The sequence below is a fragment of the Oryctolagus cuniculus genome, chromosome 13 (genome assembly GCF_051225735.1).
Source record: "Oryctolagus cuniculus isolate XC-2025 breed Fujian yellow rabbit chromosome 13, ASM5122573v1, whole genome shotgun sequence".
NCBI lineage: Eukaryota > Metazoa > Chordata > Mammalia > Lagomorpha > Leporidae > Oryctolagus > Oryctolagus cuniculus.
Window position 1 is genome coordinate 36,783,685 of NC_142879.1, and position 19,268 is coordinate 36,802,952.

General features: G+C 43.4%; 1 long non-coding RNA gene and 1 pseudogene across 3 annotated transcripts in view; one reads left to right on the plus strand and one right to left on the minus strand.

Moving 5' to 3' along the window:
- The window catches only part of LOC127483400 (uncharacterized), a 189,809-nt gene that overhangs the window by 48,341 nt on the left and 122,200 nt on the right, over positions 1-19,268 (minus strand). For all 3 annotated transcript variants that reach the window (XR_016219666.1, XR_016219667.1, XR_016219668.1), the window contains one exon: positions 960-1,122. This is a non-coding gene — a long non-coding RNA (uncharacterized LOC127483400). The remainder of the gene's footprint in view (positions 1-959; positions 1,123-19,268) is intronic.
- Positions 14,407-15,586, plus strand: LOC100337918 (eukaryotic translation initiation factor 3 subunit F pseudogene; annotated as a pseudogene).

Genomic DNA, 19,268 nt, shown 5'->3' on the forward strand with positions numbered 1-19,268 from the left:
TAAGTTTGTGCCTTAGGTTTTCCTAAAGAGATATATCTAAGAAAGGATCCTCAAACTATGGAAATGCACTGTGTTGGATATTTTCACTTGATTGGTGATCAGAATCGAAAGTCCTTTCCCAGTTCAGAGGAACCCCCTTTGTACAAATCCACAGAAGCTAAATGGGAGTGATTCTCATTCTTCCCACACCTCGGCAGGCAAGTCAAGGGCACACAAAAGGCCAGGGCTGCGGCTATGATTTTTTTATGTACTGCTCAGTTCCAGAGTGCCCTGTGAGCAGCATAGTCACCCTTAATTTATATATTTCTTATGGCAATACTCTGGCAAGTGAGGGTGAAATGTCTGAAGGGAAGAATGTCTTCACCTACTTTATACAAAGGCTCTACTTGGTCTAGGTGGTCCTGTCCAGTCCCATTCAACTTTAGATTATGAACAAGTAATACAAAAACTAAGGTTAAGAAGATTAACTCTACAGCAGCTATGATAGCTGTATAGTGCTGGAATCCATATCTAGGGGCTGTTGAATCTGGTGTTAATGGTATTGAGTGACATCTATACATAGTAGCAATAGCACTGTACATCAGTGACCATGGCCACACTCTGGCCTAAAGTTTCATTCTGCTGCACCTCCATTGATTACTGCCTATTCTCCACCCCTGGTTTTCCAGCCTCTCTGTTGATTTCTGTGAGATCCAGGATCCTTCCAATTCCCAAACTGCATCTAACAACTATACAATGCTAGAGAAAGACTCACAACCATGCAAAACTGCCCAATAACCATAAATGCCAGATAAATTTGCTTCCCCACTTGTCAAGATATTGTTGTATGCACATTTCTCTCCTTCAGCAACTCTAGTGCCTCCTCTAACATCTCCTTTCCCTATCCCTGTCTTTAGCTGATAATTTCATGGTTCATTTCATTGGAAAAACAGGAGCAAATGAGAACCATCTGTACCCACCTGCTCTCCTTTACCTCTCACTGCAATGAGTAGACCATCCCTGGTCCTGCCTCAGCCAACACTTTTCTTGTATGCTGGAATGCATCCATATTCACTTGATGAAGCCCTGAAGTCACACCTATCTCTTCCACATCTCAGAGTCTTCAGACAACATCTTTATAACCTGCAAGTGGAAACAAATAACTTCCATTTGATGAAAAACAAAAACAGAAATTCCTCAACTCACCAGAGGCACACAACTCAGAATCCCTGGCACAGCCCTGTACTCTATTGAACCAAACCAGCAACCTGTAGACATTCCTTATATTGGAGCCCTCCCAGTATAAAGGGGCACCCATTTGCTATAGCAAGAATAGGTGCTTATTTTAAATATAGATTTTCTTTCTCTGCCTCATCCACCATGATTCTGCCACTATGGCCATTGTTGGACTTTCTGTATGCCCGATGCACCATTATCTGCTATAGGGCATTGTTTCTGATCAAGGAGTTCACTTTACAGAAAAAGAAATAACGCAATCTGGTTGATGCCTATAGAACTTAATGGTACTATAACATACCCCATCACCTGAAGAAATCTTATAGGATGGTGTGATGGTCCACTTGATCATCAGTATAGTACTAACATGGACATGTACCATGCAGGTAGAGTCCTGTAGAATGTTATAAATGGTCTTAACTATATATAGCAGTCTATATATAGTGCTATAATCACCACAAATATAATTATGCACTACATAACAATGTTTCAAAGATGAACCGCATATACAATAGTGATCTCATAAGATTATATTGCCTAGTGGCATCATAGCTGTCCTATTTTGTGTAAATACAGTCTTTGATGTTCGTGCAATAACAATATCATTTAATTATGCATTTCCCATAATGTATCCTTCTCATTCAACAATGCATGATTTTATACCAGACAATGAAAAGTGAAAGAAGACCACCAGAAGTGGCTGTGCCAGTGGTGGTGGCTGGGTTCACAACCACTGAGCAATGTACTGTCATGATGGTGCCCATATTCTGGATTGGTTGTCTCTGCTGCCAAGCCCCTCTCTGGTTTCCACACATTTTCAGTTGAGTTCTTTGGTCTTCTCTATCAGCTCTGTGAGCTGACATTTTCCTATTATGCTTCCAAAAAAAAAATCATTTGCAGCCCAAGTTATTTAGCCTTAGTTTCTATTCCTTGAAACCACACACCCAGACTGTCATACAAGGTTCTGCACAGAGACAATTCAGAAAGCACATGTAATTCAGCAAGTAGTTTTTCAGCCTTAAAAAAATGTAACACTTTATCTCCACAAGGCATCCCATTGCAAATGAATGAATGTGAGAATGAATGAACTCTAGCTTTCAGCTCTGGAGAGTAGGTAACTGTATGTTTAGAACCCTAAACAGTAAACTTGAGCCTTTTACTTCCTTATACTGCTTGACCTCTTAAGTCTTGCCAGCCATAAAAATGATTCATGGGACCAATCAGTAGTACAAAATAAGGGATGTAGATTTACTGTTTTTTTTCCTCTGGGAATGAAGAATAGATAAGAAAGATAACACTATTCTAGCTCCTAAAGCACTTACTGATTACAAGAAATTTCTAATTTAAAACTATATTTTAAAAATTTGGATACAAATTGACATAATAATTCTATCATGCTTAGACCCTCAGAGGGCTACTAGAATAAAAAAAAAACTTATATATGACCATTTGCACTTATTTAGAACTCTCTTCACATCACCAACACCATTATACCATCATCAAAAAATAAAAAATAAAACAAATCTAACTAATAGCACCGTATCCCATCACTATGTATTACTGTTCCATCTTTACACAATCAATGGTTTTGATGCTTACCAACACATTTGAAACAAAAGCAATGAAGAATTTAGCAACTGGCAGTTTCTGGTCCCCTCTATCCTCCTAAGAACATCATCAAAATAGCCCATTCTGACATCTATAGTCTATAGCTTACTGTGGCACTTTATATTCATGGCACTGTTTTTAAATATAGGTCTTATTATTATTCAGGTATGGTGAGCCAGTTGACCAGGGGTTGATCATCATTGATCAATTCACAAGAGAAGAAAGTGTGCCGGGCCGGCGCCGCAGCTCACTAGGCTAATCCTCCGCCTAGCGGCGCCGGCACACCGGGTTCTAGTCCCGGTTGGGGCACCGGATTCTGTCCCGGTTGCCTCTCTTCCAGGCCAGCTCTCTGCTGTGGCCAGGGAGTGCAGTGGAGGATGGCCCAGGTGCTTGGGCCCTGCACCCCGTGGGAGACCAGGAGAAGCACCTGGCTCCTGGCTCCTGCCATCGGATCAGCGCGGTGCGCCGGCCGCAGCGCACTGGCCGCGGTGGCCATTGGAGGGTGAACCAACGGCAAAGGAAGACCTTTCTCTCTCTCTCTCTCTCTCTCTCTCACTGTCCACTCTGCCTGTCAAAAAAAATTAAAAAAAAAAAAAGAAAGAAAGTGTGCCATAAGGCTACATGAGAAAGGATGAAAATTGGTCACAAGGCAGAAGGAACAAAGAGAAAATCTGAATATGAGACTTTTCGTGATTTCCACAGGAAAGATAAGTTAGAGAGGGCATCTTAAATTGGCTAGTTCAAATAACATCAGTGGTGGGCCCAGTGTTGTGTTGCACTGGGTTATACCACTGCTCACGACACAGGCATCCCATATCTAAGAGCCAGTTTGAGTCACAGTTATTCTGATTTCCATCAAGTTTCTTGCTAATGTACCTGGGAAAACAACAGAAGATGGCCCAAGTCCTTGGGTCCCTGCCACCCATGTGAGAGACCAGGATGGAGTTCCAGGCTCCTGGATTGGGCCTGGCACAGCCCTGTCTGTTGCAGCCATTTGGAGAGTGAATCAGTAGACGAAAGATATCTCTCTATTTCTCTCTGACCCTATGCCTTTCAAATATATCTTTTAAATATATATATATCAGTGGACTCAAGGATAAATGGGCTGTCTGCAGCTGTTTGGTACTTGGTCCTGGGATGAGGAATGTGGTCTCCTAAAGTGTAAGAGCCAGACAGAAGAGAAAGTTCTGGGTATGAGCTGCGGATTGGTTGATGTCTCTAAGAATTAGCTAGCCCTGGAAGGAGCAGTCTCTCTCCAGGCTATGAAGCCCCAGAACATCAAGAATACAGAAGATGGGAAAATGTTAATATCATTGAAGATACTCTAAAATTTTAAAGGGCTCTCTAAATCACCAAACTGTACACTAAATTTTATTCATCATTATGTTCACAATAAAGCCTATGACTTTTGGATTCCTTGAGTTGCAAATGAACTGGAAAAAAATCAACCTGGGTTTAACAATATAGACCAATGTGTTGGCTAATGAATTCCAAGGTCCAGGAAGGTTGCTGGCTTCTGGTACGTTTGGCCATGTAGCCAGCTGTTTTTCTGTATCTCTGACTCTGTGTTTTTCCAGGCCCATCCTCACTGGACTTCTCTCAACAAGGAAGGACCAAGATCACATCTCTTTCTACCACTGAACACAGAAGACAAACAAGGTCATTTCCCCAGAAGTTCCAGGAAACATCACTTTTATTCTCATTGGCTCTAACTGGATCACATCACCAGCCTTTAACCAATCACTATGACATGAGAGACATGATAAACTGCCTGTTAGCTTAAGCCAATCAGGGTACATCCTTGGAGCCAGTGAACCACCCAAATGGAACATCATGATTGGGAAAGGATAAGGGATTTCCTAAAGAAAATGTGGAGATCTGTTACCAGAGGAGAGGAAAGTAATGCTCCCAGACACATGTTGTATGTCAAAAACACGCTGCTGGCCGGCACCGTGGCTCACTAGGCTAATCCTCCACCTGCGGCGCCGGCACTCTGGGTTCTAGTCCCGGTCGGGGCGCTGGATTCTGTCCTGGTTGCTCCTCTTCCAGTCCAGCTCTCTGCTGTGGCCCGGGAGTGCAGTGGAGGATGGCCCAAGTCCTTGGGCCCTGAACCCGCATGGGAGACCAGGAGAAGCACCTGACTCCTGGCTTCAGATCAGTGTGGTGCGCCAGCCGCAGCGGCCATTGGGGGGTGAACCAATGGAAAAGGAAGACCTTTCTCTCTGTCTCTCTCTCTCTCTCTCTCTCACTGTCCACTCTGTCAAAAAATAAATAAATAAATAAACACACTGCTTTGTGTTGCAAATGTTCCCATACACATGTACAGTACTTGGTGATTTTTTTTTAAAGCTCACAATCCACTGCCCTCTGGCAGAATCCTGGTGACAGTGCCCCCATCCTTCTCTACTAACATTATGTAAGTATTAAATTCTCGCTTATTAGAGGCTATATATTTAATTTCTAAAATAATTTTCAAAATAATTTCAAAAGTAAAATATACTATTAGTGAAGAGTCAAATTATACTCATTCATTTCATGGTATAATCTTTCTTTGTTATTTTAAATACAAACAAAATGGAATAATAAATCTTATACAGCAAACCTTTCCTTGATGCATGCTTCCCTCTTAAAACTGACAACACTAATTGGTTTTCTTCCTGTATTTTAAGGGAGTATTTGTAGGGAGAAATGACGAAGAGAAAAATCAAAAAACTCCCAACAAACCTTCCTTAGCCAAAAGAGATCCATTGCCTCAAAACTAGGAGAAATACTGGGGAATACTTCCGCAGAGACCCTATCAAACTCCCCTGTCTCCCCCATCCAGATTTCCTTAGCTATGTCAAGGAAAATCTGACCTCCTATCAAAGCTGGGGAACCAATGAGGTAGAATGTATGTTTATTTTATTGGTAAATAATCTCTGTTAATAATAATGTTCTAAAATGTCATACTAGTTCACAAAATACTAAATCTGGCCTTTTGGATTGTCAATAAAGAGTTTTAGGGAAGGTTGGTGCTGTGGCGTAGCAGGTAAAGCTGCCACCTGCAGTGCTAGCATCCCACTTCCGATTCAGTTCTCTGCTATGGCCTGGAAAAGCAGCAGAAGATGACCCAAGTCCTTGGGTTCCTGCACCCACTTGGGAGACCTGGAAGAAGCTCTCCTGGCTTCAGATTGCTGCAGCTCTGACCTTTGCGGCCATCTGGGGAGTGAACCAGCGGATGGAAGACCTCAATCTCTCTCTTTCTCTTTCTCTCTCTCTCTCTCTCTCTCTCTCTCTCTGCCTCTCCTCTCTGTGTCTAACTGTAACTTTCAAGTAAAATAAATAAATCTTAAAAAAACAAAAGAGCACATGGAAGATCTCTCTCCATCTCTGTCTCTGCTTCTCTCTGCTTTTCAAATAAATAAATAAATCTTTTTAAAAAATATTTAAAAAAAAGAAGTAAATGAAAAAGAAAGAGCTTTAATACAAAGTGAAGCTTGAATTGCTTATTTTTGAGATACCCAGTGAAGAGAATGGGAAGTCTACATTTCCCCTTAGTCCTAGAAGCTGAAACATGTGAGCTCTTTCACCTGATATTACTGTTCAGGATCACATCAACTGGATCTATCGTACAGACATCAATGCTGTCTCACAACAGCACAGGAAAGCAGCTGGGGAAGGAGGGCATCCTTGTGTCATTAGGCTACAATCAACAATAGTTTAAATTATAAGCTGATGCCTTGAAAACTCAGATTTACAATTATACCAATGGGGTGGAAAATGAAATTGGGAAAAATGTTAAGACTTTCTCCTTGGTTTGAAATTTCTAGCACTGTTTCATATTCTGGAATTGTCCGGCTTATTACAGTGACCAATTGGTCCCCAAATGCCATGAGTTTAAAAGGGCCTGGTATTTGACATATCCACAATTCATCCCTACACTGAATTCCCTTTTGCTGGACTTGTGCTGTATGACAAGTAATCCACTCCCTTGAGTACCATGTCATTTCTGGTTGGGAAAGTCTCCGAGGAAAAGGGCAACACATTTTATCAGGCATGAGGGTTAAAGGCAATATGTTTGTGCACACATATGGTTTCTATAACACTTTTAAAACAAACAACTCAGTTTGACCTAGCTGTCTGCCAGAAACAGCCTGATTGAGGACCATAGGCCCTGGGAACGAACCTCTGCCGCCAGGCAGGGGAGCACCTGGGCTTCATTTGCAGCCCTGCCTGGGGACCTGTGCTGTGCATGGTGATTTGACACCCTTCCACTTCGCCAACTGACCTCTCCCAAGCTGCCTTCCTCACACACAAACCAACAACAAACTTGTGTTTTCAAACAAGGCGCTGTTCTGGAATCCATGAAGAACAAACATATCAGGAAAAATGAGAATAAAAGCCTGTAGCATGTGCCATAAAATGGAGCTATCTCAAAATCCATGGCACCTCCCTGGGAGACAGCATGGTCTGCACAGCTGCCAGATTACAGGGCAGAACCCAACAGACAAATCCCATGAAGACCACTTCAGAAGGTGAGCAGTTTTATGTGGTGCTTTTCTGTCTCCCGTCTCCCTAATACTACCGACCCAGAATGGGGACTTAGGCTACAGGAAGGAAGACTCCACACACTTGAGGGAAGGTGGATCCAAACCTTGGGTAGATTTGTCCCAGCTTCCCCTTCAGGGGACCTGCCTCAATGCAATCCAAAAACACTACATCTCAAGACCTCTGGCCTCCTGGAGGCCATGGAAGAATACCAGAAACATCCAAAAATAATAATAGGATTTCTTGGCAGGATGTGAGTTTGTTACTTTAATTGACAAATAATAATTATATATATATGTATATATGTGGTATGATGAGATGTTTTGATGCATGTTTATTATGTGGAATAATTGAATCAGGCTAATTAATGTACCCATCCATCACCTCATATACTTCTTTTTTTTTTTCAACTTTATTTACTTATTTTTCCCCAGAAACCTTACATTTAAGGTATACAAACTTCATGAATTTCATAATTACAACTTTAAGAACATAGTGATAGTGATTCTTTCCACTGTTCCTACATTCCCTTCTTCCTCCTCCAATTCCTATTCTCATTCTTATTTTTTACAAAGATCTATTTTCAATTAACTGTATATACAGATGATTATACTAAGTAAATATTTCAACAAATAGTATGAAGAAAGAACTGTTCCTTAACAGTGTTTTGATTTCTCTCTTGATTCCTTCTTTGACCCACTGCTCATTGAGGAGCATGCTGTTCAGTCCCCATGTGTTTGCACACGTTCCAGAGACTCTCAAGTTGTGGGTCTCCAGCTTCATTCCATTGTGGTCAGAGAATGTGCAAGGTATGATTTTGATTCCTTTGAGTTTCTGGAGACTCGCTTTATGGCCTGGCCTGTGGTCTGTCCTAGAGAAAGTTCCATGTGCTGCTGCGAATGTGTATTTTTCAACTGTAGGATGAAAGGTTCTGTAGTTGTCCATTAGGTCCACTTGGTTTCTAGTGTCGATCAGCTCTGTTGTTCCGTTGCTGATTTTCTGTCTAGTTGATCTACTTATTGCTGAAAGTGGGGTATTGAAGTCCCCCATTTTTATTGTATGGGAGTCTATGCATCCTATTAGATTTCTTAACGTCTCTTTTAGATAGCCAGGTGCCCTGTAATTAGGTACATATACATTTATTATACTCACGTCTTCCTGTTGAAATGATCCCTTAATCATTGCATAGTGCCCTTCTTTGTCTCTTTTTACAGTTTTTTTTTTAAACTTTTATTTAATGCATATAATTTTCCAAAGTACGACTTATGGATTACAATGGCTTCCCCCCCATACCGTCCCTCCCACCCACAACCCTCCCCTTTCCCACTCCCTCTCCCCTTCCATTCACATCATGATTCATTTTCGATTATCTTAATATACAGAAGATCAGCTTAGTATACATTAAGTATGGATTTCAACAGTTTGCTCCCACACAGAAACATAAAGTGAAAAATAATAGATGATTTTTTTAAATGATGATGAAATCAGAGCAGACCTATTGTCATGTTTAATCCCAGTGAGAGTCAAGTTGGAAATTGATAATTTCTTTTTTTTTTTTCTTTTCTTTTTTTTTTTTACAGAGGATCAGTTTAGTATGCATTAAGTAAGGATTTCAACAGTTTGCACCCCCATAGAAACACAAAGTGAAATATATTGTTTGAGTACTCGTTATAGCATTAAATCTCAATGTACAGCACATTAAGGATAGAGATCCTACATGAGGAGTAAGTGCACAGTGACTCCTGTTGTTGACTTTACCAATTGACACTCCTGTCTATGGCATCAGTAATCTCCCTATGCTCCAGTCATGAGTTTCCAAGGCTATGGAAGCCCTCTGAGTTCTCCGACTCTTATCTTGTTTAGACAAGGTCATAGTCAAAGTGGAGGTTCTCTCCTCCCTTCAAGAAAGGTACCTCCTTCTTTGATGACCTGTTCTTTCCACTGGGATCTCACTCACAGAGATCTTTTGCCAGAGTGTCTTGGCTTTCCATGCCTGAAATACTCTCATGAGCTTTTCAGCCAGCTCCGAATGCCTTTAGGGCTGATTCTGAGGCCAGAGTGCTATTTAGGACATCTGCCATTCTATGAGTCTGCTGAGTATCTCACTTCCCATGTTGGATCACTCTCCCCTTTATTTACTCCATCGGTTAGCGTTAGCAGGTACTAGACTTGTCTATGTGTTCCCTTTGACTCCCAGTCCCTTCACCATGACCAACTGTGAACTGAAACTGATCACCTGGAACAGTGAGATGGCATTGGTACATGCCACCTCGATGGGATTGAATTGGAATCCCCTGGTATGCTTCCAACTCCACCACTTGGGGCAAGTCAGCCTGAGCATGTCCCAAATTATACATCTCTTCCCTCTCCCATTCCCACCACCATGTTCAACAGGGATCACATTTCAGTTAATTTTCAATACTTAAGAATAACTGTGCATCAATTACAGATCTAAACCAGTCATATTAAGTAGAACAGATAAAAAAAACTACTAAGAGGGATAATGTATTAAGTTGTTCATTAACAGTCAGGGCTATGCTGATCAAGCCACCATTTCCCATAGTGTCCACCTCACTCCAACAGGTTTCCCTCTTGGTGTTCAGTCAGTCGTCACCGATCAGGGAGAACATATGGTATTTGTCCCTTTGGGACTGGCTTATTTCACTCAGCATGATGTGTTCCAGATTCCTCCATTTTGTTGCAAATGACTGGATTTCGTTGTTTCTTACTGCGGTATAGTATTCTAAAGAGTACATATCCCATAATTTCTTTATCCAGTCTATCGTTGATGGGCATTTAGGTTGGTTCCAGGTCTTAGCTATTGTGAATTGTGCTGCAATAAACATTAGGGTGCAGACCGCTTTTTTGTTTGCCAATTTAAATTCCTTTGGGTAAATTCCAAGGAGTGGGATGGCTGGGTCGAACGGTAGGGTTATCTTCAGGTTTCTGAGGAATCTCCAGACTGACTTCCATAGTGGCTTGACCAGCTTGCATTCCCACCAACAGTGGGTTAGTGACCCTTTTTCCCCACATCCTCGCCAGCATCTGTTGTTGGTAGATTTCTGCATGTGAGCCATTCTAACCGGGGTGAGGTGAAACCTCATTGTGGTTTTGATTTGCATTTCCCTGATTGCTAATGACCTTGAACATTTTTTCATGTGCCTGTTGGCCATTTGGATTTCCTCTTTTGAAAAATGTCTATTGAGGTCCTTGGCCCATCTCTTAAGTGGGTTGTTGGTTTTGTTTTTGTGGAGTTTCTTGATCTCTTTGTAGATTCTGGTTATTAACCCTTTATCTGTTGCATAGTTTGCAAATATTTTTTCCCATTCTGTCGGTTGTCTCTTCACTCTCCTGACTGTTTCTTTTGCAGCACAGAAACTTCTCAATTTGATGCAATCCCAATAGTTGATTTTGGCTTTGACTGCCTGTGCCTCCCGGGTCTTTTCCAGAAATTCTTTGCCTGTGCCAATTCACAATAGCTACAAAAACAATCAAATACCTTGGAATAAACTTAACCAAAGACGTTAAAGATCTCTACGATGAAAATTACAAAACCTTAAAGAAAGAAATAGAAGAGGATACCAAGAAATGGAAAAATCTTCCATGCTCATGGATTGGAAGAATCAATATCATCAAAATGTCCATTCTCCCAAAAGCAATTTACAGATTCAATGCAATACCAATCAAGATACCGAAGACCTTCTTCTCAGATCTGGAAAAAATGGTGCTGAAATTTATATGGAGGCACAAGAGACCTCGAATAGCTAAAGCAATCTTGTACAACAAAAACAAAGCCGGAGGCATCACAATACCAGATTTCAGGACATACTACAGGGCAGTTGTAATTAAAACAGCATGGTACTGGTACAGAAACAGATGGATAGACCAATGGAACAGAATTGAAACACCAGAAACCAACCCAAACATATACAGCCAACTTATATTTGATCAAGGATCTAAAACTAATTCCTGGAGCAAGGACAGTCTATTCAATAAATGGTGCTGGGAAAATTGGATTTCCACGTGCAGAAGCATGAAGCAAGACCCCTACCTTACACCTTACACAAAAATCCACTCAACATGGATTAAAGACCTAAATCTACGACCTGACACCATCAAGTTACTAGAGAACATTGGAGAAACCCTTCAAGATATTGGCACAGGCAAAGAATTTCTGGAAAAGACAGTTTTTTTTTTTAAAGTATATTTTGTCTGATATTAGGATGGCTATACCAGCTCTTTTTTGGTTTTGTTAGGATGCAATATCTTTTTCTATCCTTTCACTTTCAGTCTACATGCATCTTTGTTGATGAGATGTGTTTCTTGTAGTCAGAAAATAAATGGGTTTTGTTTTTTAATCCATTCAGCCAATCTGTTTCTTATAACTGGTGAATTCAGGCCATTTACATTCAAAATGACTATTGATAAATAAAGACTTGGCCCTGCCATTTTTCCATTAATGTCCCTATTTTTTACTTCGGATTTCATTTATACCTTTACTGGGAGATTTTCTGCTTTCACCTTTTTTCATAGTGATGACCATGTTTTTGTATATAGCACATCCTTAAGCATCTTTTGTAAGGTTGGATGATTGGTGACAAATTCTTTCAATTTCCATTTGTTATGGAAGGCCTTTATTTCACCTTCATTCATAAATGAGAGCTTTGCAAGGTACAGTATTCTGGGTTGACAGTTCTTTTCTCTTGAGTCTTGGACTATATCTCACCATTCTCCCCTAGCCTATAGGGTTTCCGTTAAGAACTCAGCTGTAAGTCTAATTGGATGTCCTTTGAAAGTAATCTTCCATTTCTGTTGTGCACATTTTAGAATCTAATTTCTTCTTCTTTTTATTTTTTTTTTGCCTGACTGTAAAATTTCCAGAGATTTGTCTTCTAACTCAGATATTCTTTCTTCTACCTCACCAATTCTGTTGTTAAAGCTTTCCACCTCATTTTTTATTTGTTCTGTTGAATTCCTCCAAGGAGACCAATGCCTGGTGCCTAGCCCTAGTTGGTACAATATTTATCCACACTGCCACAAAAACCACACAAAAGATCTGTGGAGTCCTTGGTGTGAGCACAGATCCCGCAACAATGACCCTTACCAGGGAACCAGGGAGTGCCAAGCATATTGAGCTGCCCACAGTGACTGCCCAAAGACCCAGATACACCCTGCACCCTCACATGCAGCCACAGTGTTTTCACAGTCCCAGCACACATGATTCCCACAGTCACAAACACTCAGCCCCTAGTCAACTCCCCCAACCAACTCAGGCATCTCCTCTTGGCTGGTTGCTAGGTACACAGGCATAAGCTGGCACAGCTGTATCTCCAAAATGGTACCTGCCTGCTCGTGGCTAGTTACAGAAGTGGGTGATTGGGGAAAGAGAAGCATGGCCCCTTTTTATTTCCTCTACATTGGCAGGGATACTGTCCCCCACAGGACTCCAAGTGGCAGCCAGGCTCTTCTCACAGCTTTGTCACCAGTGGCTTGTACTGCTACAGAGTGAGTCCTCACTCTCCAAAGCTGGTGCTGAGGCTCTCAGCTGCTGGGGTCCTGAGTTGTGTGCATCCACACTCTCCACATAGATCCACAGTGTCCCTCTAATTTGTGTGGTATTTTCTGTCATTTTCTCCCTAACTCTTCCCTGAGATTGCACTCACTCCACGTTTTTTTAACTATCTTCCCCTAGACTACATCAGTAAGCTCCCTCCCTATTCTGCCATCTTGGTGCCTCTCCCATATACTTATTTTTTGTTGTGGTAATAACATTTAAACCTACTCTCAGCATTTTTTGAAATGCATAAAGACAGTGCTATGGCACAGCAGGTTAAAGACCTGGCCTGAAGTACCAGCATCCCATATGGGTGCTGGTCCAAGATCCAGCTCTCTGTTATGGCCTAGGAAAGCAGTAGAAGATGGCCCAAGTCCTCAGGCCCCTCCACCTTCTTGGGAGACCTGCAAGAAGCTCCTGGCTCCTGGATTCAGATCAGCTCAACTCTGACCATTACAGTCATTTGGGGAGTGAACCAGCAGATGGAAGACCTCTCTCTCTCTCTCTCTCTCTCTCTCTGGCTCTATCTCTCTAACTCTTTCAAATAAATAAAATAAATCTTAAAAAAAGAAATGCATAATGCATTATTTATTACAGTCACCATTCTGTGCAAGAGACCACTAAAGGTTATTCCTCCTGTCCAAGTGAAACTTTGTACACTTTGATCAATATCTTCCCTCTCCCCACTTACCCCCTTCCCCAGCCTCTGGTAACCATCATTCCACTTTCTATTTCTATGAGTTACTTTTTTAGATTGCACTTACAAGTGAGATCATATGGTATTTTTTTGAGAGAGAGAAAGACAGAGATAGACAGCTCCCACACACTGGTTCACTCCCCCAAATGCCTGCAATGGCCAAGGGGCCAAAGGAAGGGAAAAGCTGTGAATTCAATCCAGTTCTCCCAATTGGGTGTCAGAAGCACAACTACCTCACCCATCACCTGCTGCTCCCAGAGTCTGCATTAAGCTGGAGCTGGGAATCAAATACAGACACTCTGATGTGGGACTTGGGTATTCCAACAAATGTCATAACCACTGAGCCAGATCCCTACCTTTGGCATTTGTCTTTTTGTTCCTGGCTTACTTCACTGGGAACAGCACCCTCCAGGTTCATCCATGTTGCTGCAAATGACAGATGTCTCTCTGACTCTTTCCGCCTATCACTCACCTCAGCAGTAGTTCTTTTCCCCTTGCCTGAAATGCTTTCCTACAAATTCCTACAGACAGGCCCCTTTTCATGCCTCTCACCTTCGAGACAGCCTGCCCTACGCTCACCCCTGTTCTGTTTCCTTCACAGAACATATCCCTGTCTAAAAGCATGCAATCACAGGAGTCAAGGACCTCATGGGGCTTGCTTACCATGGGCTCCCAAGAATATGGTACATAGGGTAAGGGTTTGGGAAAGATTGAATGAGCAAATGAAACCTGACTTGGCATCCAGTTTGTGGACACTGTTCCAATTCCTCTTGAAAATGTGGATGATGGCTTTTTTCTCGACAAGATGGCCACCCCAGCAGTCTTCCCGAGTGTGCCTCCTGCCACTCCAGCCGCAACCCCGGCTGCAGCTACAGCTGCAGCTACAGCCTCCGCCCCGGCCGAGGCGCCCCAACGCCGGCTCCAGCGCCGGCTGCAGCTCCTGCCGTGGAAGCGGCTCCTGCCCCAGCAGCAGCGGCTGCGGGTGCGCGGCAGACCACGGCCTCCGCACAAGCCCCCTCACAGACCTCGGCGCCCTCGCTGCCTGGTCCAGCCCTGCCAGGGCCCTTCCCCGGCGGCCGCGTGGTCAGCCTGCACCGGGTCATCTTGGCCTCCATCGTAGACAGGAGAGACGCAACGAAGGCACTGCCCGAGTGATCGGGACCCTGCTGGGAACTGTTGATAAGCACTCAGTGGAGGTCACCAATTGTTTCTCAGTGCCGCACAACGAGTCAGAAGATGAAGTGGCTGTTGACATGGAATTTGCTAAGAACATGTATGAATTGCACCAGAAAGTCTCTCCAAATGAACTCATCCTGGGCTGGTACGCTACAGGCCATGACATCACGGAGCACTCCGTGCTGATCTACAAGTACTACAGCCAGGAGGCCCCCAACCCCATTCACCTCACTGTGGATACGAGTCTTCAGAATGGCCACATGAGCGTCAAGGCCTATGTCAGCACTTCAATGGGTGTCCCAGGGAGGACCATGGGAGTGATGTTCACACCTCTGACAGTGAAATATGCCTATTATGACCCTGAATGCATTGGAGTTGACCTGATCATGAAGACCTGTTTTAGCCCCAACCCGGTGACTGGACTCTCGAGTGACTTGCAGCAAGTAGGAGGAGCCTCCGCCCGCATCCAAGATGCCCTGAGCATGGTGTTGCAGTACGCAGAGGATGTGCTATCTGGAAAGGGGTCAGCTGACAACACTGTGGGCTGCTTCTTGATGAGCCTGGTTAACCAAGTGCCCAAAATAGTTCCTGACGACGTCCAGACCATGCTCAACAGCAACGTTAATGACTTGCTGATGGTGACCTACCTGGCCAATCTCACACAGCCACAGATCGCCCTCAATGAGAAACCTGTAAACTTGTGAATAGGCCTCAAGCAGCACTCCTGCCAGTCTGGTGTCAGCCCTGGGACTCAGAATGAAGTGGAGGAGAAGCGGTGTCTTGTGGTATTGAGTCACTTGAGTCACTCCACTGCTTGTGACTAAATAAACATAGCCTACCTTTTGTAAATGAAAAAAAAAATTGGATTATGTAGGAAACATTTAGATCACATTCTCAGTGGGCTGTAACTCATGGAGCTGAGGAGTAGTACCTGCATTAATGAGGCGGCTAATAGAGTATTGTTTCATGTTGCTCTTTTTAATTTTTTTAAATTTATTTTCTTCTACTTAAAAGGTAGAGCAATAGAAAGAAGAGGGAAGGAAAGGAGGGTGGGAAGGAGGAAGATATCTTCCATCCATTGGTTCACTCCCCAAATACACACAATACCTGGGGGTGGGCCAGGCCAAGCCAGAAGCCAGCAATTCCATTCAGGTTTCCCATATGGGACAGGGGCCCAACCACTTGAGCCATCTTCTGCTGCCTTCCAGAATGCACAATAGTAGGAAACTGGATCTGAAGCAGAGTAGCTGGGATGAACCAGCTCTCTGGTTTGGGATGAGTGTGTCCCAAGCAGTAGCTCAACTCACTGTACCACAATACCTGCCCATGTTTGGATTGGTTTCAACCAGCCAACCTTGGCCATTTTCTGGCCTGCCTGGCATTCACTTGCTATATGTATTTATTAGTCTCATTCCCTCCATATTATCCATATAAGCCTAGTGCAGCACTTGGCACATGCCAATTGTACCAATAAGCATTCTGGGAATTGACCATGTTTTTCTTCATTAACATTTTTATGAGAAAAAAAGAAATAAAGAGACAATCACAAACTAACAAATCTAGCAGTTTTACGATATCTTTGCAAGATGCTTCATTTCAGCAGACTATGATGAAAATGGTTTCTGGGAGCCCGCACTGTGGTGTAGTGGGTAAAGCCACTGCCTGCAGTGCCATCATCCCATATGAACCCCGGCTCAAGTCCCAGCTACTCTACTTCCAATCCAGCTCTCTGCTTTGGCCTGAGAAAGCAGTAGAAGAGGACCCAAGTCCTTGGGCCCCTGCACCCACATGGGAGACCTAGAAGAAGTTCTTGGTTTCTGGCTTTGGATCAGTCTAGCTCCAGTCACTGCGGTCATTTGGGGAGTTAACCAGCATTTGGAAGACCTCTCTCTCTGCCTCTCCTTCTCTCTCTGTGTAACTTTCAAATAAATAAATAAATCTTTTAAGGAAGGAAGGAAGGAAGGAAGGAAGGAAGGAAGGAAGGAAGGAAGGAAGGAAGGGAGGAAGGGAGGAAGGGAGGGAGGGAAAGAGAAAGAAGGAAAGAGAGAGAGAGAGAGAGAGAGAGAGAGAGAATGGCTTAATGTAGCCAGAAGACTTCACACATGTTTCTTCTGACCCTGGTCTTGAATATCATTTTGCCATCAACCAAGGATTGGAAGGGGATAGATGTGGAAAGAAACAAAGTTAAGAGCAGATACCTGGCAGGGATAATGTGCCTAACTCTTAACTTTCCTATGTGTATTCACTGATGCATGGTGTGCTCAGCACTATGTACTCAGACTATAGGGCCAACACTCTGTTCAGTTGAGACTAGGGCACAATCCTTAAGATATCACATGGCTTATCTGACACAGCACAGGCTAGAAGCATTAACCAACCTCTTTTTTTAAAGATTTATTTATTTACTTGAAAGTCAGAGTTACACAGTGAGAAGGAGAGGCAGAGAAAGAAAGTCTTCCATCTGGTGGTTCACTCCCCAACTGGCCTCAATGGCTGGAACTGCACTGATCTGAAGCCAGCAGCCAGGAGCTTCTTCTGGGTCTCCCATGCAGGTACAGGGCCCCAAGGACTTGGGCCATCTTCTACTGATTTCCCAGGCCATAGCAGAGAGCTGGATTGGAAGTGGAGCAGCTGGGTCTCTAACCAGCAGTCATATGGGATGATGGCACTGCAGGCAGGGGCTTTACCTGCTATGCCACAGCGCCAGTTCCAACATTAACCAAATTATTTCAGGAGTTTCCTGTGACACCTCTTAGCCAGCCCACAGGTTCTTCTCCAGGTTGCAAGTGGAGGAGTCACGATTCACCTCAACAACCTCCCTCCCAGCACCAGCTACATGTGTTCCTTGAGAAGTGAGAGCTTTCACTGCAGAGCCTCAAGTCCACTCCTTTTGGCCCCAGGTAGATACCCACCTGACTGCCTTGGGCAGACTCACCCACCTCTGGACACCCCTGGAGAGGGCCTCCCACCTCTTCCCAGCTCCAGTCATGTGCTCTGTTTCCCCTCTGTGCTGATTCTGTCTTTCTACCCACATTTCCTCCATCATAATAAATTCCAGAATGCCTTCTTCTTGCCTCCCATGCACCCTCCTTCTCTCATTCCACCTCACCTCTCCTAACAGTTTAGTAGCAATATTCCACTCATTGTTCAAAGGATAAAGTTGTTTTCAGATCATGCACATTCATAGGACCTCAGTATCTCCTTGAATCTGCCTGAACAGCCAGACCCCTGATTTCTGTGGAGGTTCTTTTGCTGCCTTTCTTTCAACATATTAATATTTGATTTTCCTTTAAGCAATTTGAGGGAGGGTAAAATAAGAATGAAGGACTCCCAGTGGGAGTTATATCCATCTTGTTCTTTTACCCCCATCATGGGGAATCCAGGGTGGTCTTCACTCATTAGCAATCTGCAGGTCCAGTGAGAGACCCTCCATCATAATTAGTGTTGTCCCCTGATTGACCCCTGCCACTCCCAATCTCATTCTCACCTACAAGCACCAGAGTCGACCGAATGGACCTCAGCCCAGTGATTTTTACCATCTCCACACATCTGGTTTCTGTTTGGGGGTTAGTTAATGAGCTCAGTGGATGTTAGTTGACAGGATTTTGTTTTCATTACAACTTTCCAAAAAATGGTTTAGAGTTAAAACTCTAGATTCTTCTCTGGGGTTCTCTGCTGATTCTTCCTCTGGGTGGGCTAGAATAGATATAAGATGTGTCTAGGAAAACAAACCCAGTGGCTAAACAGAGAGGAGGAGGTCAGGAGTCCCTGTACCTCCTAAAGTACATCAGAGACCTTACCAAGTAAGGAGGAGAGGGAGCTCATTCTATCTGTGCTCCTCACTCTGCATGTATACCACGTCCCTCTCTGCCAAAATTGGGCAGCAAACCAACTGGAACATTCTTCCCAGCATGCCCCTTTCCTGAACTCTATCCCAGTGCTCCCAGCAGCTTGAAGGGCCCCTGGCTTCCCAAGAATGATCTTGCTTCTTGTGATCTTGACTCTTTAGAAATGAAAATCTCTTTCATTTTCTGCCACCAGCACTGTTCTCTCTCAGACACACAGGGTATACAGAGTTCAGATGTGTGCAAATGCAGCTGGGACACACACAACAAAGATTTACTGCTCTAGAAAGGTCACCATCTTTACAGATTTATTCTTTGAAAAGTGAGAGAATTTCCTCCTGGGATGGATCTAGAGGGTATTATTGAAGGGAGAGAAAAAAGGCTGCTTACTGAGGCAGCCCACCCAGACTCTATGCATCTGGCAAAGAATGGGGATAGATATTAAAAGCAGGAGGAGCAAACGTAAATCACACCAATTGGAAGACTGGAAATGCCACATGTCCCTGGAGACAGCTAAGGCTTTCACGCCACTGCAAAGATCCAGATGCTTCAGGGGTTTATAACAACAACATCTGGTCCAACCACAGGTGGATTAGCACCAATGTAGGGAGGCTCCCATTTCCAGCAGCAGAAGTTGCAAAACAGT